The sequence below is a fragment of the Asterias amurensis genome, chromosome 10, assembly GCF_032118995.1.
Source record: "Asterias amurensis chromosome 10, ASM3211899v1".
Classification (NCBI taxonomy): domain Eukaryota; kingdom Metazoa; phylum Echinodermata; class Asteroidea; order Forcipulatida; family Asteriidae; genus Asterias; species Asterias amurensis.
The window spans coordinates 19,596,928-19,623,515 of record NC_092657.1 but is presented as its reverse complement, the minus strand read 5'-3'; the positions used below and the strand labels follow the sequence as shown (position 1 = coordinate 19,623,515).

At 40.9% G+C, this 26,588-nt stretch overlaps 5 pseudogenes; all 5 read left to right on the top strand.

Annotated features, from left to right (window-relative positions):
• The first annotated feature begins 2,478 nt into the window (after positions 1–2,478).
• Positions 2,479–3,462, top strand: LOC139942785 (microfibril-associated glycoprotein 4 pseudogene; annotated as a pseudogene).
• Positions 3,463–9,417: 5,955 nt separating this feature from the next.
• Positions 9,418–11,901, top strand: LOC139942784 (microfibril-associated glycoprotein 4 pseudogene; annotated as a pseudogene).
• A 2,493-nt stretch (positions 11,902–14,394) lies between these two features.
• LOC139942783 (microfibril-associated glycoprotein 4 pseudogene) lies at positions 14,395–15,378 on the top strand (annotated as a pseudogene).
• A 4,270-nt stretch (positions 15,379–19,648) lies between these two features.
• LOC139943480 (microfibril-associated glycoprotein 4 pseudogene) lies at positions 19,649–20,623 on the top strand (annotated as a pseudogene).
• Positions 20,624–24,795: 4,172 nt separating this feature from the next.
• LOC139942782 (microfibril-associated glycoprotein 4 pseudogene) lies at positions 24,796–25,749 on the top strand (annotated as a pseudogene).
• The last annotated feature ends 839 nt before the right edge of the window (positions 25,750–26,588 follow it).

Here is a 26,588-nt window from a genome sequence, read left to right as displayed (position 1 = left end):
ACAGAGAAAGGGATAAGTGGAACGACTGGAGCTGGGACTATGAATAAAGTTATTACTCCCTCAAATAAAAAGGAAACAAAAGGGTTACGACGAGTTCTTTTACGGCCGTTAAAAACAGGCAGGGTCGTTGCCTTGTGATACCGCTCCAGCCGGAGGCGAGGGCCTTTACCACACGGCATCGATCCTGCTAAGATTTGAACGGCCGTTAAAAGAACGAGTCACTTATTCTTTTATTTCCATGCATAAAAGCCTTTTGGGTTAAAAGGTGTAATTAAAGTAAGAAACTCTGCAAACTTATCCGTTTCCGACGTGCTTGAGCTCTGTATCTATGACGTCCATGTGTTGCACTGCAAACGCCCAGTTTCCGGATCTGTTTTTGCGCGTTGTAGTCTTGGTGCAAGACGTATTCGTTTTCTTTTCACACACAGCGCGGCCAAACCACCGACAGCGCCCGCATCGCCCGTAAAAAGAAACGTCTTGCACCAAGACTAGCGCGTAGTATCTGAATTCAATCGGTTATAAACTGATGAGCTCCAGCTGGTCATTATCAAACGTTTAAACACCCCCACGTGACGCTCTCCACCAATAAGAATAGCGAAACTGTCTGAGGTATTTATGAATGCAGCAAAAAAGTACGGCAATGGAACATGAATTGATTGACTCGTTGACTTGGAAAGGATTTTGTTGCTGCTGGAAGAAATGCTCCGAGACTCTCCATAATTATGAACACAGGGATCAACAGCACATTAACGGTAGGCTTTCTAAATCAAGTTAGCATTGTATCAATTGAAAAAATAGGGGAAGATTCCAAAAATGAAAAACAAAAAAGCTTTCAACAAAAACGTTTTGAAATAAAAAGTCCTTGAACAACAGATTGCTGACTACCTGTTAAGCCCGTTACATCACATTATAGCTGCATTTAAATAGTCGTTGGCTGTAGCGTGCGAATAGTGGTACATGTACCTAGGACATTTTTTTAGACTAAGAAATACAAATATTTTGCCAACTATTTTTGGATGATATGAAGACAATACGACAAATAAATAGTTCAGTCTTTTGACAACTAATGGGGGGGGGGGGGGGGGCGGAATCAAAGAGAAGTGAATATAGGTCATGCAGAGTAAGTTAACTACCAAAAGAAAATGTACGCCAGGAAGGACTTCACTGTCAAGTTTGTTATTGTATATATTATATAAAAAATAAAAAAGAATTGCATCGGGGATAAAGCATATTTATTTTGTTTTTTTAACCATACACACCGATGTGTGTGAGCACTTTTTCCTCAGTTTTTACCCGAGTTCTGTGAGTAATATATACCCGTGATTTGTTTTTACACAGACCTCGTGTGTAAGTACTGAGTATAGTATACAATGCTAACCCACATCGGTGTATATGGGTAAAAACCAAAATGAATATTTTATAAAGGGAATCATTGTGTGGTGAAGAGGTTTTCAAGTAGTGGTTTAAACCCAACGAGGCCTGGTTCTTGATAATTTTTTCGTCGAGGTAAATAGTTTTTAATTATTATCAAGAACCAGGCCTCGGCGGGTTTAAACCTCTAGTTGAAAACCGATTCAACACACTTTGATTCCCATTCATAAATACCCTTTCGGTCAAAAAACATCAACACTTGTTGGTCAAAAAGTAAAATAAATACAAAAAATATAATTGTTCAATGATTTCTTTGAACACAACACCCCTCCAGCTATGAATTGGTAAGGCCCTCGGGTAAACAACTCCTTAAGGGAATGCTGTGCGCCTCGCACGTATCGCGTGATGCGGCACAATAATTGTTTAAGCCGTTGCTCTCGACCAATAGGAATGAAGAAACTGTCTTATAAGCACATGTGCAAGCTCGCGTGCCACGCCCATGCATGTTTCAACACTTTTTACTGGTGTTATATCATCCGTTATAACACCCCCACGTGATGCCCTCTCGACCAATCAGAATGGATAATCTGTCCTAGGTATTTATGAATGTAAGTTGATTGCATGGTTCACATAACCATCGCAACTTGAAGGTCGGTCCATAATGGTGGTGAATACTCTGCCTAACTATGGGGGTAGGGAGTAAAAAACAAGAGGCCTAATTATAGAACGCTTTTGTCAGTGTTTTCAAAGAGCAATTGTTTTATAATCACTCTCTCTCGAGAGAATCGTGTCAGTCGTTAGCGGGAACAGTACACACCAGCCAATCAAACCCACAACACACGACGTCAGACGTTTGTTTCCAAGCTTTGTTGATTTTTCTCCCCCCCCTCTCTCTTTCTGTTATTGCTGTGGAAACGGTGACGTCGATGGGCAGAGCTTTTGCCTAAAAATTGTTTGCAGCCAAATATTTGGTTCATTTGATCCGTCGAATACTAGCTATCACTGTCAGGGCAATTTCCAACCGACAGTTAAGGAGGAACATTAACAAAACGTTTTTACTTTGCTACGTTTCTGAAAAGAAAAAAAAAGATTCCACAAACAATCACCATGGAAGTGATGATCATAATATGTGTTCTGATTTTGATGGTAAAGACCTGCCATAGTGTTAACCAACGGTTCATCGAAACGTTCTACCTGGCTGAAAACCGAGCCTTACTGAATCATGTGTTTCAGTGGAAGACTGTATCTTCAGTTGTGATCTGTGGGCGAGACTGCTCTATGGATCCACGGTGTGCATCATTTAACTATCAGACAAATCATGTTTGCCTGTTGAATAATGCCAGCAGAGCTCACAGCTTCGATGACTTTGTTGCGATTCAAGGGAGTGCCTACTATGATGACAACTTTGCCACTTTGCCATTTTCACTACGCAGTACTACAACATACAGCAGTTGTCTGGAGATGTATCAAGCTGGTTACTTCACCAATGGCATATACACCATATACCCTTCAAGTCTGGCTGATGGGGTACAGGTCGACTGTGATATGGAGACAGATGGAGGAGGCTGGCTTGTGTTCCAGAGGAGACAAGATGGAACTGTTGACTTTTACCGCACCTGGGCTGAATACCAATCTGGGTTTGGTGATCTGCAGAGTGAGTTCTGGTTGGGGAATGACATCCTGCGTGACCTTACTGGATCGGGTCAATGGCAACTCAGAGTAGATATGGAAGATTGGGAGTCCAACACAGCTTGGGCTTCTTATGGTGAGTTTGCTGTTACAGGTGACAAGTACACTCTCCATGTTGGCTCATATAATGCTCAGAGCAATGCAGGCGATTCACTGTCAGCTCATAATGGTTACTCATTCACAACAAAAGATCAGGATAATGATTTAGATGAGAATATAAATTGTGGTGCGAATTTTAAAGGTGCCTGGTGGTTTGGGGCTTGCTTTAAGGCCCACCTGAATGGTAAATACTATCCACAGCGAGATGTGCCAAACTCACTTGGAATTCTATGGCCGAAGTGGACAGGATCATGGGAACACTCCCTGAAGAAATGCAGCATGAAAATACGGCAAGCTTTGTAACTCTTGACTCATTGATCAGGGACAGGGAATAAAGTGGATCACTGGATTTGGGACTAGGTATAAAATTATTACTCCATCTTTAATGCAGCATACCTCGAACAGTTTCGCTATTTCTATTGGTGGAGAGCTCGTCACGTGGGTGTGTATAAACCTTTGTTTATGACCGGTAAAAAGTGTTAATTCATGGGCGTGACACGCGACCTGGCACCTGTTCTTATAAGACAGTTTCTTCATTCCTATTGGTCGAGAGCAACAGCTGAAATAGTTGTGCCACATCACGCGATACGCGCGACGCGCACAGCATTCCCTTTTAAGGAGTTGTTTACCTGAGGGCGGCGGAGGGCTTTACCATTTCATAGCTGGAGAGATAGAGATCATTTAACAATTATAATTTTTTCATTTATTTTACTTTTTGACCATAAAAGTGATGATGTTTGTGACCGAAAAGGTATTTATGAATGGGAATCAAAGTGTGTTGAATCGGTTTCAACTAGTGGTTTAATCCCGCCGAGGCCTGGTTCTTGATAATTTACCTCGACTTCGTCTCGGTAAAATGATCAAGAACCAGGCCGGCCTCGTTGGGATTAAACCACTAGTTGAAAACCTCTTTACCACACATTGATTCGTAATATATATCAACTCAAACTCTTACAAAATGGAACATGAATTGATTGACTCGTTGATCTGGAAAGGATTTTTTCGCTGCTGGAAGAGACGCTCGTTACTCTTCACATGAACACAGAGATCAACATGGGCTTTTAAACTTTTTTTTGACATTTTAATTTTATATCAATTGAAAGAACGGAAGGGAAGAGGAATCAAGGGCACTGTTCCGGTGGCGACCACCCGACGTGTGCATTATTTTAACTCGTTTTTTCTTCTTTCTATTATTTTGTTTAAAGAAATTGTGAATTTTATCGTTGATGCACACTTAAAGGCAAGTTTCATGTTTAGTTACATAAAATTGAATTGAAAAAAAAATCGAAAACAAGGCTAAAAACAAATTCTATTAATTCAACATGAAAAACATTTAAAAATCAGGCTTTAATGTCTTAAAAAAAATAATAGTAATTATTAGTAACTTGTTGTGATAATGTATACAAATAATTGTCGCATGGTTACTTTTGTGGAGTGCCTTTAAAGTGCCTTTACTATGGATAAAAACAAAAAGTACTACAAATGTTCAACAGAGTGTTTCAGAAAAGACCTTTTGAAATTGCATTTTCTTTAATTGATTGTTTATGTGCACAAGAATCTTTTAGTAGTATAAATACATGGCACGTGAATGGCTTACAATATATTAGTTATCTAAGTGATTTGTGTAGAACTTTTTGGAGAATTTATAAAGTGACATTTTAAAACTTTGTAAAATAAAATATTGTGATTTTTTTAGAAGAGAATGTGAAATCAGATTGTTCTACCGCACTGCTTCACAATACTCCATTGAATGAAAAGTCAAGAGGTTACGGGGCCGTGGATCACTAGTAAATAAAACCCGCTTGATTTGTAGGGACACCCGTTTCAATAAGAACAGGCGTGAATGTATGTTGGCAAGTTTCGGCAATCTAAAGCCCTGTACACACTACAGAGCCATTTCCCGGGAAAATCCCGGGAGTTTTTAACCCCACCGCCTCCTGCACAGGGTTGATTATTTCCTGGCAATAACTTATTTCCCGGGAAATTCCAGAGATTTTTGTTTAATGTGAAAAGATCGCCCACAAGTTCCAGGGAATTTCCCGGGTCATACTACAGTGTGAAAAGGGCTTTAGTTTGTCAAGCATTGTTGAATCTCATGGTTGAAACCAAAAGCAAGCTGGGTTTTTAGTGAAATAAATAATTCGAAAACTCGGTAGAACAGAACAGCAAAATTACTGTATGAAACAATCATAGTGTGTGTTTGAATATTTAATGAAGGGGATGTAATTTTTGTGGAATGGAAATTCAAATTTATTATGGTAGGTTATGGATCTGGACGGCCAAAAACACACATCATATTTGTATAGCTGAGTGTCTACGTTGCCTTGGATCGGTCAAGTTGGTTTTTGAATTGCGTTTGAAACCGATTTTATAAAATGCATATGGGTAGAAAGATGTTGTTTAAGTAGAACACAAAGATCCACACAAACATGCCTCAAAATTGCACGGTTTTCCTTTTACCTCGTTGACTAACACGGTCGGCCATAATGTGAGTAAACTTTGACTCCCATTAGTTCGCACAGTAGAAGGAAAACCACGCAATTTCAAAGCAAACTTGTGTGGATCATTGTATTCTACTTTTAAAACATCTTTCCAACCATATGCATTTTAAAAACAACGGTTACAAACGCTTTTAATAGACCAGCTCGTCCGATCCAAGGCAACGTGTTCCTTTAAAGTCACCTGGAAGTGGTATTTTTTCAAAATAAAGCTTTTGTCACTAATATATGTGTTTTGATGAGTTGAATGTGAATAAACAGTTAACTAAGGTTTTAAAAAATCAGTTCTTATGTTATTTACAAATTTAAGAGTAGACCCCGATCCGAGAGGGCGCTGTTCGTGACGTCAATCGCGGCAGACTTTGCCTGTAATGCGTATAGTAAACACAATTGCAAAGTACATGTACGGACCAAGTCGTGAGTTTGTACGTTTCAAAAAACAAATATTGTTTTTTTCCGGCAATGCCGACCGGTGTATTGCTGATGAATGCAGAAAAACACTTTTTGAAATGTACCAACTCACGACTTGGACGTACATGTACTTTGCACGTGTGTTTACTATACGCATTGCAGGCAAAGTCTGCCTTGAATGACGTCACAAAAGGGGTAGGCGGAGTCAGCCCCCCAAACAACTTTGAGTCGAGTGTGGACCTTGTGAATAATTATCGAAAAACTGTTCGCACATTCGGATGCTGGTCACGCAAAGTGTAGTCTAGATTTCAAGCCGTCCACGTAACTAAATCATACCGTAGCGGGCGCGCTTTGGCGATTCAACCGCGCGTAGTACACTATCCAGGATCAAGCACCATAGTCTGAATATCATCACAGATGAACGTTATCTTATTTGAATGTGAACAGCAGACCCGAATATCATTACAGATGAACGTTATCTTATTTGAATGTGAACTGCAGTCCTGAATATCATTACAGACGAACGTAATCTTATTTGAATGTGAACAGCAGACCTGAATATCATTACAGATGAACGTTATCTTATTTGAATGTGAACAGCAGTCCTGAATATCATTACAGACGAACGTAATCTTATTTGAATGTGAACAGCAGACTTTTTCTTTACAAGTTGAGCACACCTACATTGTTAGACTCCAACTGCACAACCAAAGGGACTTGCACATGTTGTATTGGGCTCACAAATAGTGGTATTATACTGTATATGTTATTGTTGCATGTTTTTTTTACACACCCTGCTTGCTTAGTAAATCTTTCCTCTATAGTGAATGCTAACACTACACTGTCTTGTGAGTAATTGTCCGCTACCTGCATGCTTTTCAAGGAGCAGACAATAAGAGAATTTTCCTGGGGGCCTACCATGCCTCCAGCTCTCCTGCTCTATTGAACATGACATGAATATGTATAGCGTTTAACAAAGACAACGGTCCGAGTAGGGTGGAGCCTTCAGTATCCAACGTGTGACTGGGCATTGGCAAGATCTTGACGTGCTACGGTGCTTTGAACGTGTAAAACGAATGATCACTACATACACGTACATAATAATGCAGTACACACGAACGACCTATTTGCGACCGTTATTTCCAAGGCGGGCACAATCGAGTGGCTATGACGTAAATTTGAGAGAAAAGGGGCGCAGCCATGTTCATGACTACATTTTTAACATCAGATCAGAGTATTCTATATGAGGTATATTAAACAAATTAGAACAAAAACCTTTCCAACTTAACTCTTTCCAAAGGCAGTGGCGCTATTGGTAATTACTCAAAATAATATCAGCATAAACCTCATTTGGTAACGAGTAATGGGGAGAGGTGATTGTGAGAAACGGCTACCTCTGAAGTGACGTATAGTTTTCGAGAATGAAGTAATTTTTCACGAATTTGATATCGAGACCTCAAGTTTTGAATTTGAGGTCTCGAAATCAAGCATCTTGAAAGTACACAACTTCGTGTGACAAGGGTGTTTTTCTTATGAGGACCAATCAAGCTCAAATTTTCACAGATTTGTTGTTTTAAGCATATGTTGAGATACATTATAAAGTGAGAAGACTGGTCTTTGACAATTACCAATAGTGTTCACTGTCTTTACCTCGAAGTTGCGAGATAATAATGGAAGAAAAACACACACACTTGTCACACGAAGTTGTGTGCTTTCAGATGCTTGATTTCGAGACCTCAAAATAAATTTCTGAGGTCTCGAAACCAAATTCGTGAAAAATGTCGTCTTTCTCAGAAAACAACGTCATTTCAGAGGGAGCCATTTCTCACAATGTTTTATACTATCATTTTCTCCCCATTACTCGTTACCAAGTAAGGTTCTGTGCTAATAGTTATTTTGAGTAATTACCAATAGTGTCTACTGCTGTTAAGAATGTACTAACGCGATCTTTAAAACGATCCTTTGAATGGGCCCAATTTCATAGCGCAAGCGTATTTCACAGGTTAGCAGAAAAATTGGGCGGCAATATTGCATGTTTATCGCGGATTTGCATTGTGACTTCATTTATTTTCGGGCGGTAAGCACCGGAAGGTTAGCATGCCTTTTCGTGTGCTTACGGTTTAGCAGCGCTATGAAATAGAAATTGCAAAGTAAGCACAAAATCGGCCGCTAAGCAACGCCATGAAATTGGGCCCTGGCCATTGTGATGGCGATTAAATTGCTTTAGCTGGAAAAAAGTTCTCCCCATGAGCAGCGCTGCGAGTAAACTTGAATTCTTCTGCATCTTTTGGGAAGACTTGAATCAAGTCTACTCAAATACCAAAACGTTGCTTTGATATGTTTCCACAGAATTGCGCAGCGCTCAACAGGTAGTACTATTTCCTTTGTTGGTTTTTGTATTGTTCTCGTTATAAAAGGGTTTTTAACAATGTTTTGCTCGTAATGGGTCGCCCAAAGTACCTCGTTATAACCGTGTTCTCGCTACTACCGTGCTCGACGTATAATCAGTATTTTAATGCATTGAAACGCGCATGGGGCAGTTCGGGACCAAAAAACCTCGTAGTAACCGGAACCTCGTAATATGCGAGCTCGTAATAACGGGAGTCGACTGTATTTTGTATAATATAAGTATTGATTGTGCGATCCACATAAAAGTATTTATCTCAACTTAAAGGTCTGACAATCATGATGGTGAACACGATGTGGAATAAATGAAGAAACTAATAATTGCAGATTCGTTACTGCAAAATTAGAACAGCATTATAAGCCTAGACTGAAAGTTATTGCATTTTGCGACCGAGGGATCTTGACCGAGAACATTACAGCCAATCAAAACCCACCACAGATGATACAGGCGCTCGTCTCCAAGCATTTTTTTTTTTTTTTGTGTCTTCTTCCTTCTTTATTATTGCACTCGCAACTGATTGATCTAGACCGCGAACATAACAGCCAATTAAAACCGGCCACATGATACAGGCGCTCGTCTAAAAGCTTTATGGTTTTGTTGTTGTCTTCTTCCTTCTTTGTTATTGCACTCTCAACTGATTGATCTTGACCGCGAACATAACAGCCAATCAAAACCGGCCACATGATACAGGCGCTTGTCTCTTAGCTTTGGTTTGTTCCCCCTTTCCCTCTCACTCTCTCTTGTTAATGCCAAAACGGTGACAATAATGGGTGGAGCTTATTACTGCGTTAAAATTAGTTGCGACCAAAGACTTTGTTCACATGATGTCGAAGAATAACTGTCAGTGTCAGCAACCGACAGCCAAGGGGGAAAGATAAACCCATAATTTTATCTATGATACGTTTTCTGAAAAACCATCAAAACAATCCACAATCTGTTATCATGGAAATTATAACCACAATCTTGTTTCTGATTTTGATGGCACAAACCTGCCAGGGCAAACACCAACGGCTGGTCGAAACGTTCTACCTGAGTGAAAACCGAGCCTTACTGAATCATGTGTTTGAGTGGAAGACTGTTTCTTCAGTTGTGATCTGTGGGCGAGACTGCTCTATGGATACACAGTGTGCATCATTCAACTATCACACCATAGGAGGTATTTGTGTGTTGAATAATGCCAGCAGAGCTCACCGTCCTGGTGACTTTGTTGCGATTCAAGGAAGCGCATACTACGATGACAACTTGGACACTTTGTCATTTTCACTACCCATCACTTTAAGCAGTAACGACAGTTGTTTAGAGTTGTATCAAGCTGGTTACCGCAGCAATGGCATATACACCATCGTTCCTCCACGCTTGACTAATGGGTTACAGGTCTACTGTGATATGGAGACAGATGGAGGAGGCTGGATCGTGTTCCAGAGGAGACAAGATGGCTCAGTTGACTTTTATCGTAACTGGACTGATTACCAATCCGGGTTTGGTGATCTAGATAATGAGTTCTGGTTGGGGAATGATACCCTGCGTGACCTTACTGGGTCAGGTCAATGGCAGCTCAGAGTAGATTTGGAAGATTTGCAGTCCAACACAGCTTGGGCTACCTATGGCGAGTTTGCTGTAACAGGTGACAAGTACACTCTCCAGGTTGGTTCACATGATGCTCAGAGTACAGCAGGTGATTCAGTGTCAAGTCATAATGACCGTCCATTCACAACGAAGGATCAGGACAATGATTAGCCTTGATCAAGGCGCTACAGCCAGCCGCGATCTGCAAAATCCCAGTCCCCATCACTGAATTCCGCCAGCGCACCCCCATACATAACCCAGTGCATATACGTGTACAGCGTATGTACACATACGTACTATGTACATGTACCATCAGTATACGGTACACTTACGGTACATGGGTCTTCCCAAGTAGCGCCTTGATGGTTTTGTATCTGCCAAAATTTAGGGCGGAGCTCATTATGCTAATGTTTACTAACAACCCGTTCTCATTGGTTGTTGGTTGACCTATAAACTCTCGCTGTCAATCACAACGTTGTTCTGCAAGCACTCGCACACATGTGCTCGTCGACGTATTGTAAACAAGCAGTGGCTGTAGTATAGTTGCAATAATGGCGGCGGGCGAGGGAGAAATCCCTACTAGTAAAACCAAACTGTAAGTCGCTGGAAATCAATGGTGTATAATTTGCAACACAACTACAGAAACTTTCAACAAAACATAACAGCCGCGTTTAATGCATCAATCATGGGTTTAGAAATAGAAGGAAGGAAATTAGACCATGTGAAATGTGTTTGAGAAAGGTTAAAAAAGTATCCAGGTGTCATGGGTTTCCGGCAAGATGGCTACTTGGTAAGAATTCTTAGGTGTTGGGCATATGACAGTACAACACACCCCATCCCCTTGAAGCAAAAACACAGACCAGATGAGATAAGAAACCCAGCTGTTTATTTTGTCTTAAGGTAGAAATATATTATTCATTACGTTTCTCGCGGTAAATCAAAGTTGGGGATCGAAAATATGTGTTGTCGACAGACGGTAGAAGATGGCGTGTGGCTGAACAACAACTAAATAAAGTTCAATTTCATAAACTAACTCTTGCCATACTACTAGTACTACACTACAACGTTACACTTATATAGTACAGCAGCTTCCAATTCAGGGACAAATCTACCATCTACGTTGTAATTATAGTCCTCGTGTTATAATGAAACGCAAGACAACGGAAGTTGTTCGAAGTTGTTCCACACCATTACCGACCGGGCGAGTCATGTCCGGCTCACCCGTCCGGCAGCGCATTCAGACCCCTTACAATCATAGCTATATATACACCACGCTCCCGACACTGCTATAAAAAGCACGTATTACACTACATGTACATATACAGCTAGCGTTCAGCGTACACACACATGGATGTGGCATGATTGCTAGCAGTAATACGTCATTCTCAATCGCGCCTGTGATTGGCCAATGTTTAGAATGACACGCCCACATCATGAATACCCGTTTATCGGAATTCCGATAAAGCATTACAAACCCATCAAGGCTGTTGTTTGAGCCACGTGTATGAGGTTGAAAATACAAAGACACGACCGTTCTCACGACTACGCTATACTGTTCTCGCTGTACAATGTATGGTAATGTACATTTGTGAATGTACTGCATGCGTGTGCCGCGAACCGGGCCGGGGAATAGTACGTCAACAGCCTTGATCAAGGCTAGACAATGATGCAAAGTCTTCCAATTGTGCCGAGGATCGTGAAGGTGCCTGGTGGTTCACTAACTGCTTTCTGGCTCATCTGAACGGTAAATACTACCAACAGGGAGAAGTGTCACGTGGACATGGAATACAATGGTACTGGTGGAAAGGATATGAATACTCCCTGAAGAAATGCAGCATGAAAATAAGGCAAGTTGTGTAACTATCAACTCGTTCAACAGAGAAAGGGATAAGTGGAACGACTGGAGCTGGGACTATGAATAAAGTTATTACTCCCTCAAATAAAAAGGAAACAAAAGGGTTACGACGAGTTCTTTTACGGCCGTTAAAAACAGGCATGGTCGTTGCCTTGTGATACCGCTCCAGCCGGAGGCGAGGGCCTTTACCACACGGCATCGATCCTGCTAAGATTTGAACGGCCGTTAAAAGAACGAGTCACTTATTCTTTTATTTCCATGCATAAAAGCCTTTTGGGTTAAAAGGTGTAATTAAAGTAAGAAACTCTGCAAACTTATCCGTTTCCGACGTGCTTGAGCTCTGTATCTATGACGTCCATGTGTTGCACTGCAAACGCCCAGTTTCCGGATCTGTTTTTGCGCGTTGTAGTCTTGGTGCAAGACGTATTCGTTTTCTTTTCACACACAGCGCGGCCAAACCACCGACAGCGCCCGCATCGCCCGTAAAAAGAAACGTCTTGCACCAAGACTAGCGCGTAGTATCTGAATTCAATCGGTTATAAACTGATGAGCTCCAGCTGGTCATTATCAAACGTTTAAACACCCCCACGTGACGCTCTCCACCAATAAGAATAGCGAAACTGTCTGAGGTATTTATGAATGCAGCAAAAAAGTACGGCAATGGAACATGAATTGATTGACTCGTTGACTTGGAAAGGATTTTGTTGCTGCTGGAAGAAATGCTCCGAGACTCTCCATAATTATGAACACAGGGATCAACAGCACATTAACGGTAGGCTTTCTAAATCAAGTTAGCATTGTTTCAATTGAAAAAATAGGGGAAGATTCCAAAAATGAAAAACAAAAAAGCTTTCAACAAAAACGTTTTGAAATAAAAAGTCCTTGAACAACAGATTGCTGACTACCTGTTAAGCCCGTTACATCACATTATAGCTGCATTTAAATAGTCGTTGGCTGTAGCGTGCGAATAGTGGTACATGTACCTAGGACATTTTTTTTAGACTAAGAAATACAAATATTTTGCCAACTATTTTTGGATGATATGAAGCCAATACGACAAATAAATAGTTCAGTCTTTTGACAACTAATGGGGGGGGGGGGGGGGGCGGAATCAAAGAGAAGTGAATATAGGTCATGCAGAGTAAGTTAACTACCAAAAGAAAATGTACGCCATGAAGGACTTCACTGTCAAGTTTGTTATTGTATATAATATATAAAAAATAAAAAAGAATTGCATCGGGGATAAAGCATATTTATTTTGTTTTTTTAACCATACACACCGATGTGTGTGAGCACTTTTTCCTCAGTTTTTACCCGAGTTCTGTGAGTAATATATACCCGTGATTTGTTTTTACACAGACCTCGTGTATAAGTACTGAGTATAGTATACAATGCTAACCCACATCGGTGTATATGGGTAAAAACCAAAATGAATATTTTATAAAGGGAATCATTGTGTGGTGAAGAGGTTTTCAAGTAGTGGTTTAAACCCAACGAGGCCTGGTTCTTGATAACTTTTTCGTCGAGGTAAATAGTTTTTAATTATTATCAAGAACCAGGCCTCGGCGGGTTTAAACCACTAGTTGAAAACCGATTCAACACACTTTGATTCCCATTCATAAATACCCTTTCGGTCAAAAAACATCAACACTTGTTGGTCAAAAAGTAAAATAAATACAAAAAATATAATTGTTCAATGATTTCTTTGAACACAACACCCCTCCAGCTATGAATTGGTAAGGCCCTCGGGTAAACAACTCCTTAAGGGAATGCTGTGCGCCTCGCACGTATCGCGTGATGCGGCACAATAATTGTTTAAGCCGTTGCTCTCGACCAATAGGAATGAAGAAACTGTCTTATAAGCACATGTGCAAGCTCGCGTGCCACGCCCATGCATGTTTCAACACTTTTTACTGGTGTTATATCATCCGTTATAACACCCCCACGTGATGCCCTCTCGACCAATCAGAATGGATAATCTGTCCTAGGTATTTATGAATGTAAGTTGATTGCATGGTTCACATGACCATCGCAACTTGAAGGTCGGTCCATAATGGTGGTGAATACTCTGCCTAACTATGGGGGTAGGGAGTAAAAAACAAGAGGCCTAATTATAGAACGCTTTTGTCAGTGTTTTCAAAGAGCAATTGTTTTATAATCACTCTCTCTCGAGAGAATCGTGTCAGTCGTTAGCGGGAACAGTACACACCAGCCAATCAAACCCACAACACACGACGTCAGACGTTTGTTTCCAAGCTTTGTTGATTTTTCTCCCCCCCTCTCTCTTTCTGTTATTGCTGTGGAAACGGTGACGTCGATGGGCAGAGCTTTTGCCTAAAAATTGTTTGCAGCCAAATATTTGGTTCATTTGATCCGTCGAATACTAGCTATCACTGTCAGGGCAATTTCCAACCGACAGTTAAGGAGGAACATTAACAAAACGTTTTTACTTTGCTACGTTTCTGAAAAGAAAAAAAAAGATTCCACAAACAATCACCATGGAAGTGATGATCATAATATGTGTTCTGATTTTGATGGTAAAGACCTGCCATAGTGTTGACCAACGCTTCATCGAAACGTTCTACCTGGCTGAAAACCGAGCCTTACTGAATCATGTGTTTCAGTGGAAGACTGTATCTTCAGTTGTGATCTGTGGGCGAGACTGCTCTATGGATCCACGGTGTGCATCATTTAACTATCAGACAAATCATGTTTGCCTGTTGAATAATGCCAGCAGAGCTCACAGCTTCGATGACTTTGTTGCGATTCAAGGGAGTGCCTACTATGATGACAACTTTGCCACTTTGCCATTTTCACTACGCAGTACTACAACATACAGCAGTTGTCTGGAGATGTATCAAGCTGGTTACTTCACCAATGGCATATACACCATATACCCTTCAAGTCTGGCTGATGGGGTACAGGTCGACTGTGATATGGAGACAGATGGAGGAGGCTGGATTGTGTTCCAGAGGAGACAAGATGGAACTGTTGACTTTTACCGCACCTGGGCTGAATACCAATCTGGGTTTGGTGATCTGCAGAGTGAGTTCTGGTTGGGGAATGACATCCTGCGTGACCTTACTGGATCGGGTCAATGGCAACTCAGAGTAGTTATGGAAGATTGGGAGTCCAACACAGCTTGGGCTTCTTATGGTGAGTTTGCTGTTACAGGTGACAAGTACACTCTCCATGTTGGCTCATATAATGCTCAGAGCAATGCAGGCGATTCACTGTCAGCTCATAATGGTTACTCATTCACAACAAAAGATCAGGATAATGATTTAGATGAGAATATAAATTGTGGTGCGAATTTTAAAGGTGCCTGGTGGTTTGGGGCTTGCTTTAAGGCCCACCTGAATGGTAAATACTATCCACAGCGAGATGTGCCAAACTCACTTGGAATTCAATGGCCGAAGTGGACAGGATCATGGGAACACTCCCTGAAGAAATGCAGCATGAAAATACGGCAAGCTTTGTAACTCTTGACTCATTGATCAGGGACAGGGAATAAAGTGCTACGGTGCTTTGAACGTGTAAAGCGAATGATCACTACATACACGTACATAATAATGCAGTACACACGAACGACCTATTTGCGACCGTTATTTCCAAGGCGGGCACAATCGAGTGGCTATGACGTAATTTTGAGAGAAAAGGGGCGCAGCCATGTTCATGACTACATTTTTAACATCAGATCAGAGTATTCTATATGAGGTATATTAAACAAATTAGAACAAAAACCTTTCCAACTTAACTCTTTCCAAAGGCAGTGGCACTATTGGTAATTACTCAAAATAATATCAGCATAAACCTCATTTGGTAACGAGTAATGGGGAGAGGTGATTGTGAGAAACGGCTACCTCTGAAGTGACGTATAGTTTTCGAGAATGAAGTAATTTTTCACGAATTTGATATCGAGACCTCAAGTTTTGAATTTGAGGTCTCGAAATCAAGCATCTTGAAAGTACACAACTTCGTGTGACAAGGGTGTTTTTCTTATGAGGACCAATCAAGCTCAAATTTTCACAGATTTGTTGTTTTAAGCATATGTTGAGATACATTATAAAGTGAGAAGACTGGTCTTTGACAATGACCAATAGTGTTCACTGTCTTTACCTCGAAGTTGCGAGATAATAATGGAAGAAAAACACACACACTTGTCACACGAAGTTGTGTGCTTTCAGATGCTTGATTTCGAGACCTCAAAATAAATTTCTGAGGTCTTGAAACCAAATTCGTGAAAAATGTCGTCTTTCTCAGAAAACAACGTCATTTCAGAGGGAGCCATTTCTCACAATGTTTTATACTATCATTTTCTCCCCATTACTCGTTACCAAGTAAGGTTCTGTGTTAATAGTTATTTTGAGTAATTACCAATAGTGTCTACTGCTGTTAAGAATGTACTAACGCGATCTTTAAAACGATCCTTTGAATGGGCCCAATTTCATAGCGCTGCTTAATGGTAAGCAAATTTACGTGCTTACTGTAGCAGAAAGATTTGCTTAAGCCTAAGCGTATTTCACAGGTTAGCAGAAAAATTGGGCGGCAATATTGCATGTTTATCGCGGATTTGCATTATGACTTCATTTATTTTCGGGCGGTAAGCACCGGAAGGTTAGCATGCCTTTTCGTGTGCTTACGGTTTAGCAGCGCTATGAAATAGAAATTGCAAAGTAAGCACAAAATCGGCCGCTAAGCAACGCCATGAAATTGGGCCCTGGCCATTGTGATGGCGATTAAATTGCTTTAGCTGGAAAAAATTTCTCCCCATGAGCAGCGCTGCGAGTAAACTTGAATTCTTCTGCATCTTTTGGGAAGACTTGAATCAAGTCTACTCAAATACCAAAACGTTGCTTTGATATGTTTCCACAGAATTGCGCAGCGCTCAACAGGTAGTACTATTTCCTTTGTTGGTTTTTGTATTGTTCTCGTTATAAAAGGGTTTTTAACAATGTTTTGCTCGTAATGGGTCGCCCAAAGTACCTCGTTATAACCGTGTTCTCGCTACTACCGTGCTCGACGTATAATCAGTATTTTAATGCATTGAAACACGCATGGGGCAGTTCGGGACCAAAAAACCTCGTAGTAACCGGAACCTCGTAATATGCGAGCTCGTAATAACGGGAGTCGACTGCATTTTGTATAATATAAGTATTGATTGTGCGATCCACATAAAAGTATTCATCTCAAGGTCTGACAATCATGATGGTGAACACGATGTGGAATGAACGAAAAACTAATAATTGCAGAATCGTTACTGCAAAACTAGAACAGCATTATTAGTCTAGACTGAGGGTTATTGCATTTTGCGCCTGAGGGATCTTGACCGAGAACATTACAGCCAATCAAAACTCGCCACATATGATACAGGCGCTCGTCTCTTAGCTTTTGGGTTTTGCTTTGTCTTCTTCCTTCTTTATTATTGCACTCGCAACTGAGTGATCTAGGCCGCGAACATTACAGCCAATCAAAACCGGCCACATGAAAACAGGCGCTCGTCTCTTAGCTTTGGGTTTTGCTTTTGTCTTCTTCCTTCTTTATTATTGCACTCGCAACTGCGTGATCTAGACCGCGAACATTACAGCCAATCAAAAACCGGCCATATGATACAGGCGCTCGTCTCCAAGCTTTTGGGTTTTGCTTTTGTCTTCTTCTTGGTGCAAGACGTATTCGTTTTCTTTTCACACACAGCGCGGCCAAATCACCGACAGCGCCCGCATCGCCCGTAAAAAGAAACGTCTTGCACCAAGACTAGCGCGTAGTATCTGAATTCAATCGGTTATAAACTGATGAGCTCCAGCTGGTCATTATCAAACGTTTAAACACCCCCACGTGACGCTCTCCACCAATAAGAATAGCGAAACTGTCTGAGGTATTTATGAATGCAGCAAAAAAGTACGGCAATGGAACATGAATTGATTGACTCGTTGACTTGGAAAGGATTTTGTTGCTGCTGGAAGAAATGCTCCGAGACTCTCCATAATTATGAACACAGGGATCAACAGCACATTAACGGTAGGCTTTCTAAATCAAGTTAGCATTGTTTCAATTGAAAAAATAGGGGAAGATTCCAAAAATGAAAAACAAAAAAGCTTTCAACAAAAACGTTTTGAAATAAAAAGTCCTTGAACAACAGATTGCTGACTACCTGTTAAGCCCGTTACATCACATTATAGCTGCATTTAAATAGTCGTTGGCTGTAGCGTGCGAATAGTGGTACATGTACCTAGGACATTTTTTTTAGACTAAGAAATACAAATATTTTGCCAACTATTTTTGGATGATATGAAGAAAATACGACAAATAAATAGTTCAGTCTTTTGACAACTAATGGGGGGGGGGGGGGCGGAATCAAAGAGAAGTGAATATAGGTCATGCAGAGTAAGTTAACTACCAAAAGAAAATGTACGCCAGGAAGGACTTCACTGTCAAGTTTGTTATTGTATATATTATATAAAAAATAAAAAAGAATTGCATCGGGGATAAAGCATATTTATTTTGTTTTTTTTAACCACACACCGATGTGTGTGAGCACTTTTTCCTCAGTTTTTACCCGAGTTCTGTGAGTAATATTACCCGTGATTTGTTTTTACACAGACCTCGTGTATAAGTACTGAGTATAGTATACAATGCTAACCCACATCGGTGTATATGGGTAAAAACCAAAATGAATATTTTATAAAGGGAATCATTGTGTGGTGAAGAGGTTTTCAAGTAGTGGTTTAAACCCAACGAGGCCTGGTTCTTGATAATTTTTTCGTCGAGGTAAATAGTTTTTAATTATTATCAAGAACCAGGCCTCGGCGGGTTTAAACCACTAGTTGAAAACCGATTCAACACACTTTGATTCCCATTCATAAATACCCTTTCGGTCAAAAAACATCAACACTTGTTGGTCAAAAAGTAACATAAATACAAAAAATATAATTGTTCAATGATTTCTTTGAACACAGCACCCCTCCAGCTATGAATTGGTAAGGCCCTCGGGTTAAAACAACTCCTTATAAGGGAATGCTGTGCGCCTCGCACGTATCGCGTGATGCGGCACAATAATTGTTTAAGCCGTTGCTCTCGACCAATAGGAATGAAGAAACTGTCTTATAAGCACATGTGCAAGCTCGCGTGCCACGCCCATGCATGTTTCAACACTTTTTACTGGTGTTATATCATCCGTTATAACACCCCCACGTGATGCCCTCTCGACCAATCAGAATGGATAATCTGTCCTAGGTATTTATGAATGTAAGTTGATTGCATGGTTCACATGACCATCGCAACTTGAAGGTCGGTCCATAATGGTGGTGAATACTCTGCCTAACTATGGGGGTAGGGAGTAAAAAACAAGAGGCCTAATTATAGAACGCTTTTGTCAGTGTTTTCAAAGAGCAATTGTTTTATAATCACTCTCTCTCGAGAGAATCGTGTCAGTCGTTAGCGGGAACAGTACACACCAGCCAATCAAACCCACAACACACGACGTCAGGCGTTTGTTTCCAAGCTTTGTTGATTTTTCTCCCCCCCTCTCTCTTTCTGTTATTGCTGTGGAAACGGTGACGTCGATGGGCAGAGCTTTTGCCTAAAAACTGTTTGCAGCCAAATATTTGGTTCATTTGATCCGTCGAATACTAGCTATCACTGTCAGGGCAATTTCCAACCGACAGTTAAGGAGGAACATTAACAAAACGTTTTTACTTTGCTACGTTTCTGAAAAGAAAAAAAAAGATTCCACAAACAATCACCATGGAAGTGATGATCATAATATGTGTTCTGATTTTGATGGTAAAGACCTGCCATAGTGTTAACCAACGGTTCATCGAAACGTTCTACCTGGCTGAAAACCGAGCCTTACTGAATCATGTGTTTGAGTGGAAGACTGTATCTTCTCCTGTGATCTGTGGGCGAGACTGCTCTATGGATCCACAGTGTGCATCATTTAACTATCAGACAAATCATGTTTGCCTGTTGAATAATGCCAGCAAAGCTCACAGCTTCGATGACTTTGTTGCGATTCAAGGGAGTGCCTACTATGATGACAACTTGGACACTTTGTCATTTTCACTACCCAGCACTACAAGATACAGCAGTTGTCTGGAGATGTATCAAGCTGGTTACTTCACCAATGGCATATACACCATATACCCTTCAAGTCTGGCTGATGGGGTACAGGTCTACTGTGATATGGAGACAGATGGAGGAGGCTGGATTGTGTTCCAGAGGAGACAAGATGGAACTGTTGACTTTTACCGTACCTGGGCTGAATACCAATCTGGGTTTGGTGATCTGCAGAGTGAGTTCTGGTTGGGGAATGACATCCTGCGTGACCTTACTGGATCGGGTCAATGGCAACTCGGAATAGATATGGAAGATTGGGAGTCCAACACAGCTTGGGCTTCTTATGGTGAGTTTGCTGTTACAGGTGACAAGTACACTCTCCATGTTGGCTCATATAATGCTCAGAGCAATGCAGGCGATTCACTGTCAGCTCATAATGGTTACTCATTCACAACAAAAGATCAGGATAATGATTTAGATGAGAATATAAATTGTGGTGCGAATTTTAAAGGTGCCTGGTGGTTTGGGGCTTGCTTTAAGGCCCACCTGAATGGTAAATACTATCCACAGCGAGATGTGCCAAACTCACTTGGAATTCAATGGCCGAAGTGGACAGGATCATGGGAACACTCCCTGAAGAAATGCAGCATGAAAATACGGCAAGCTTTGTAACTCTTGACTCATTGATCAGGGACAGGGAATAAAGTGCTACGGTGCTTTGAACGTGTAAAGCGAATGATCACTACATACACGTACATAATAATGCAGTACACACGAACGACCTATTTGCGACCGTTATTTCCAAGGCGGGCACAATCGAGTGGCTATGACGTAATTTTGAGAGAAAAGGGGCGCAGCCATGTTCATGACTACATTTTTAACATCAGATCAGAGTATTCTATATGAGGTATATTAAACAAATTAGAACAAAAACCTTTCCAACTTAACTCTTTCCAAAGGCAGTGGCACTATTGGTAATTACTCAAAATAATATCAGCATAAACCTCATTTGGTAACGAGTAATGGGGAGAGGTGATTGTGAGAAACGGCTACCTCTGAAGTGACGTATAGTTTTCGAGAATGAAGTAATTTTTCACGAATTTGATATCGAGACCTCAAGTTTTGAATTTGAGGTCTCGAAATCAAGCATCTTGAAAGTACACAACTTCGTGTGACAAGGGTGTTTTTCTTATGAGGACCAATCAAGCTCAAATTTTCACAGATTTGTTGTTTTAAGCATATGTTGAGATACATTATAAAGTGAGAAGACTGGTCTTTGACAATGACCAATAGTGTTCACTGTCTTTACCTCGAAGTTGCGAGATAATAATGGAAGAAAAACACACACACTTGTCACACGAAGTTGTGTGCTTTCAGATGCTTGATTTCGAGACCTCAAAATAAATTTCTGAGGTCTTGAAACCAAATTCGTGAAAAATGTCGTCTTTCTCAGAAAACAACGTCATTTCAGAGGGAGCCATTTCTCACAATGTTTTATACTATCATTTTCTCCCCATTACTCGTTACCAAGTAAGGTTCTGTGTTAATAGTTATTTTGAGTAATTACCAATAGTGTCTACTGCTGTTAAGAATGTACTAACGCGATCTTTAAAACGATCCTTTGAATGGGCCCAATTTCATAGCGCTGCTTAATGGTAAGCAAATTTACGTGCTTACTGTAGCAGAAAGATTTGCTTAAGCCTAAGCGTATTTCACAGGTTAGCAGAAAAATTGGGCGGCAATATTGCATGTTTATCGCGGATTTGCATTATGACTTCATTTATTTTCGGGCGGTAAGCACCGGAAGGTTAGCATGCCTTTTCGTGTGCTTACGGTTTAGCAGCGCTATGAAATAGAAATTGCAAAGTAAGCACAAAATCGGCCGCTAAGCAACGCCATGAAATTGGGCCCTGGCCATTGTGATGGCGATTAAATTGCTTTAGCTGGAAAAAATTTCTCCCCATGAGCAGCGCTGCGAGTAAACTTGAATTCTTCTGCATCTTTTGGGAAGACTTGAATCAAGTCTACTCAAATACCAAAACGTTGCTTTGATATGTTTCCACAGAATTGCGCAGCGCTCAACAGGTAGTACTATTTCCTTTGTTGGTTTTTGTATTGTTCTCGTTATAAAAGGGTTTTTAACAATGTTTTGCTCGTAATGGGTCGCCCAAAGTACCTCGTTATAACCGTGTTCTCGCTACTACCGTGCTCGACGTATAATCAGTATTTTAATGCATTGAAACACGCATGGGGCAGTTCGGGACCAAAAAACCTCGTAGTAACCGGAACCTCGTAATATGCGAGCTCGTAATAACGGGAGTCGACTGCATTTTGTATAATATAAGTATTGATTGTGCGATCCACATAAAAGTATTCATCTCAAGGTCTGACAATCATGATGGTGAACACGATGTGGAATAAACGAAAAACTAATAATTGCAGAATCGTTACTGCAAAACTAGAACAGCATTATTAGTCTAGACTGAGGGTTATTGCATTTTGCGCCTGAGGGATCTTGACCGAGAACATTACAGCCAATCAAAACTCGCCACATATGATACAGGCGCTCGTCTCTTAGCTTTTGGGTTTTGCTTTGTCTTCTTCCTTCTTTATTATTGCACTCGCAACTGAGTGATCTAGGCCGCGAACATTACAGCCAATCAAAACCGGCCACATGAAAACAGGCGCTCGTCTCCAAGCTTTTGGGTTTTGCTTTTGTCTTCTTCTTGGTGCAAGACGTATTCGTTTTCTTTTCACACACAGCGCGGCCAAATCACCGACAGCGCCCGCATCGCCCGTAAAAAGAAACGTCTTGCACCAAGACTAGCGCGTAGTATCTGAATTCAATCGGTTATAAACTGATGAGCTCCAGCTGGTCATTATCAAACGTTTAAACACCCCCACGTGACGCTCTCCACCAATAAGAATAGCGAAACTGTCTGAGGTATTTATGAATGCAGCAAAAAAGTACGGCAATGGAACATGAATTGATTGACTCGTTGACTTGGAAAGGATTTTGTTGCTGCTGGAAGAAATGCTCCGAGACTCTCCATAATTATGAACACAGGGATCAACAGCACATTAACGGTAGGCTTTCTAAATCAAGTTAGCATTGTTTCAATTGAAAAAATAGGGGAAGATTCCAAAAATGAAAAACAAAAAAGCTTTCAACAAAAACGTTTTGAAATAAAAAGTCCTTGAACAACAGATTGCTGAATACCTGTTAAGCCCGTTACATCACATTATAGCTGCATTTAAATAGTCGTTGGCTGTAGCGTGCGAATAGTGGTACATGTACCTAGGACATTTTTTTAGACTAAGAAATACAAATATTTTGCCAACTATTTTTGGATGATATGAAGACAATACGACAAATAAATAGTTCAGTCTTTTGACAACTAATGGGGGGGGGGGGGGCGGAATCAAAGAGAAGTGAATATAGGTCATGCAGAGTAAGTTAACTACCAAAAGAAAATGTACGCCAGGAAGGACTTCACTGTCAAGTTTGTTATTGTATATATTATATAAAAAATAAAAAAGAATTGCATCGGGGATAAAGCATATTTATTTTGTTTTTTTAACCATACACACCGATGTGTGTGAGCACTTTTTCCTCAGTTTTTACCCGAGTTCTGTGAGTAATAGATACCCGTGATTTGTTTTTACACAGACCTCGTGTATAAGTACTGAGTATAGTATACAATGCTAACCCACATCGGTGTATATGGGTAAAAACCAAAATGAATATTTTATAAAGGGAATCATTGTGTGGTGAAGAGGTTTTCAAGTAGTGGTTTAAACCCAACGAGGCCTGGTTCTTGATAACTTTTTCGTCGAGGTAAATAGTTTTTAATTATTATCAAGAACCAGGCCTCGGCGGGTTTAAACCACTAGTTGAAAACCGATTCAACACACTTTGATTCCCATTCATAAATACCCTTTCGGTCAAAAAACATCAACACTTGTTGGTCAAAAAGTAAAATAAATACAAAAAATATAATTGTTCAATGATTTCTTTGAACACAACACCCCTCCAGCTATGAATTGGTAAGGCCCTCGGGTAAACAACTCCTTAAGGGAATGCTGTGCGCCTCGCACGTATCGCGTGATGCGGCACAATAATTGTTTAAGCCGTTGCTCTCGACCAATAGGAATGAAGAAACTGTCTTATAAGCACATGTGCAAGCTCGCGTGCCACGCCCATGCATGTTTCAACACTTTTTACTGGTGTTATATCATCCGTTATAACACCCCCACGTGATGCCCTCTCGACCAATCAGAATGGATAATCTGTCCTAGGTATTTATGAATGTAAGTTGATTGCATGGTTCACATGACCATCGCAACTTGAAGGTCGGTCCATAATGGTGGTGAATACTCTGCCTAACTATGGGGGTAGGGAGTAAAAAACAAGAGGCCTAATTATAGAACGCTTTTGTCAGTGTTTTCAAAGAGCAATTGTTTTATAATCACTCTCTCTCGAGAGAATCGTGTCAGTCGTTAGCGGGAACAGTACACACCAGCCAATCAAACCCACAACACACGACGCCAGACGTTTGTTTCCAAGCTTTGTTGATTTTTCTCCCCCCCCTCTCTCTTTCTGTTATTGCTGTGGAAACGGTGACGTCGATGGGCAGAGCTTTTGCCTAAAAATTGTTTGCAGCCAAATATTTGGTTCATTTGATCCGTCGAATACTAGCTATCACTGTCAGGGCAATTTCCAACCGACAGTTAAGGAGGAACATTAACAAAACGTTTTTACTTTGCTACGTTTCTGAAAAGAAAAAAAAAGATTCCACAAACAATCACCATGGAAGTGATGATCATTATGTGTTCTGATTTTGATGGTAAAGACCTGCCATAGTGTTAACCAACGGTTCATCGAAACGTTCTACCTGGCTGAAAACCGAGCCTTACTGAATCACGTGTTTCAGTGGAAGACGGTATCTTCTCCTGTGATCTGTGGGCGAGACTGCTCTATGGATCCACAGTGTGCATCATTTAACTATCAGACAAATCATGTTTGCCTGTTGAATAATGCCAGCAGAGCTCACAGCTTCGATGACTTTGTTGCGATTCAAGGGAGTGCCTACTATGATGACAACTTGGACACTTTGTCATTTTCACTACCCAGCACTACAAGATACATGTACAGCAGTTGTCTGGAGATGTATCAAGCTGGTTACTTCACCAATGGCATATACACCATATACCCTTCAAGTCTGGCTGAGGGGGTACAGGTCTACTGTGATATGGAGACAGATGGAGGAGGCTGGATTGTGTTCCAGAGGAGACAAGACGGACTAGTTGACTTTTACCGTTCCTGGGCTGACTACCAATCTGGGTTTGGTGATCTGCAGAGTGAGTTCTGGTTGGGGAATGACATCCTGCGTGACCTTACTGGATCGGGTCAATGGCAACTCGGAATAGATATGGAAGATTGGGAGTCCAACACAGCTTGGGCTTCTTATGGTGAGTTTGCTGTTACAGGTGACAAGTACACTCTCCATGTTGGCTCATATAATGCTCAGAGCAATGCAGGCGATTCACTGTCAGCTCATAATGGTTACTCATTCACAACAAAAGATCAGGATAATGATTTAGATGAGAATATAAATTGTGGTGCGAATTTTAAAGGTGCCTGGTGGTTTGGGGCTTGCTTTAAGGCCCACCTGAATGGTAAATACTATCCACAGCGAGATGTGCCAAACTCACTTGGAATTCTATGGCCGAAGTGGACAGGATCATGGGAACACTCCCTGAAGAAATGCAGCATGAAAATACGGCAAGCTTTGTAACTCTTGACTCGTTGATCAGGGACAGGGAATAAAGTGGATCACTGGATTTGGGACTAGGTATAAAATTATTACTCCATTTTAATGCAGCATACCTCGGACAGTTTCGCTATTTCTATTGGTGGAGAGCTCGTCACGTGGGTGTGTATAAACCTTTGTTTATGACCGGTAAAAAGTGTTAATTCATGGGCGTGACACGCGACCTGGCACCTGTTCTTATAAGACAGTTTCTTCATTCCTATTGGTCGAGAGCAACAGCTGAAATAGTTGTGCCACATCACGCGATACGCGCGACGCGCACAGCATTCCCTTTTAAGGAGTTGTTTACCTGAGGGCGGCGGAGGGCTTTACCATTTCGTAGCTGGAGGGGTGTTGTGTTGTGTTGAAAGAGATCATTTAACAATTATAATTTTTTCATTTATTTTACTTTTCGACCGTAAAAGTGATGATGTTTGTGACCGAAAAGGTATTTATGAATGGGAATCAAAGTGTGTTGAATCGGTTTCAACTAGTGGTTTAATCCCGCCGAGGCCTGGTTCTTGATAATTTACCTCGACTTCGTCTCGGTAAAATGATCAAGAACCAGGCCGGCCTCGTTGGGATTAAACCACTAGTTGAAAACCTCTTTACCACACATTGATTCGTGATATATATCAACTCAAACTCTTACAAAATGGAACATGAATTGATTGACTCGTTGATCTGGAAAGGATTTTTTCGCTGCTGGAAGAGACGCTCGTTACTCTTCACATGAACACAGAGATCAAAATGGGCTTTTAAACTTTTTTTGGACATTTTAATTTTATATCAATTGAAAGAACGGAAGGGAAGAGGAATCAAGG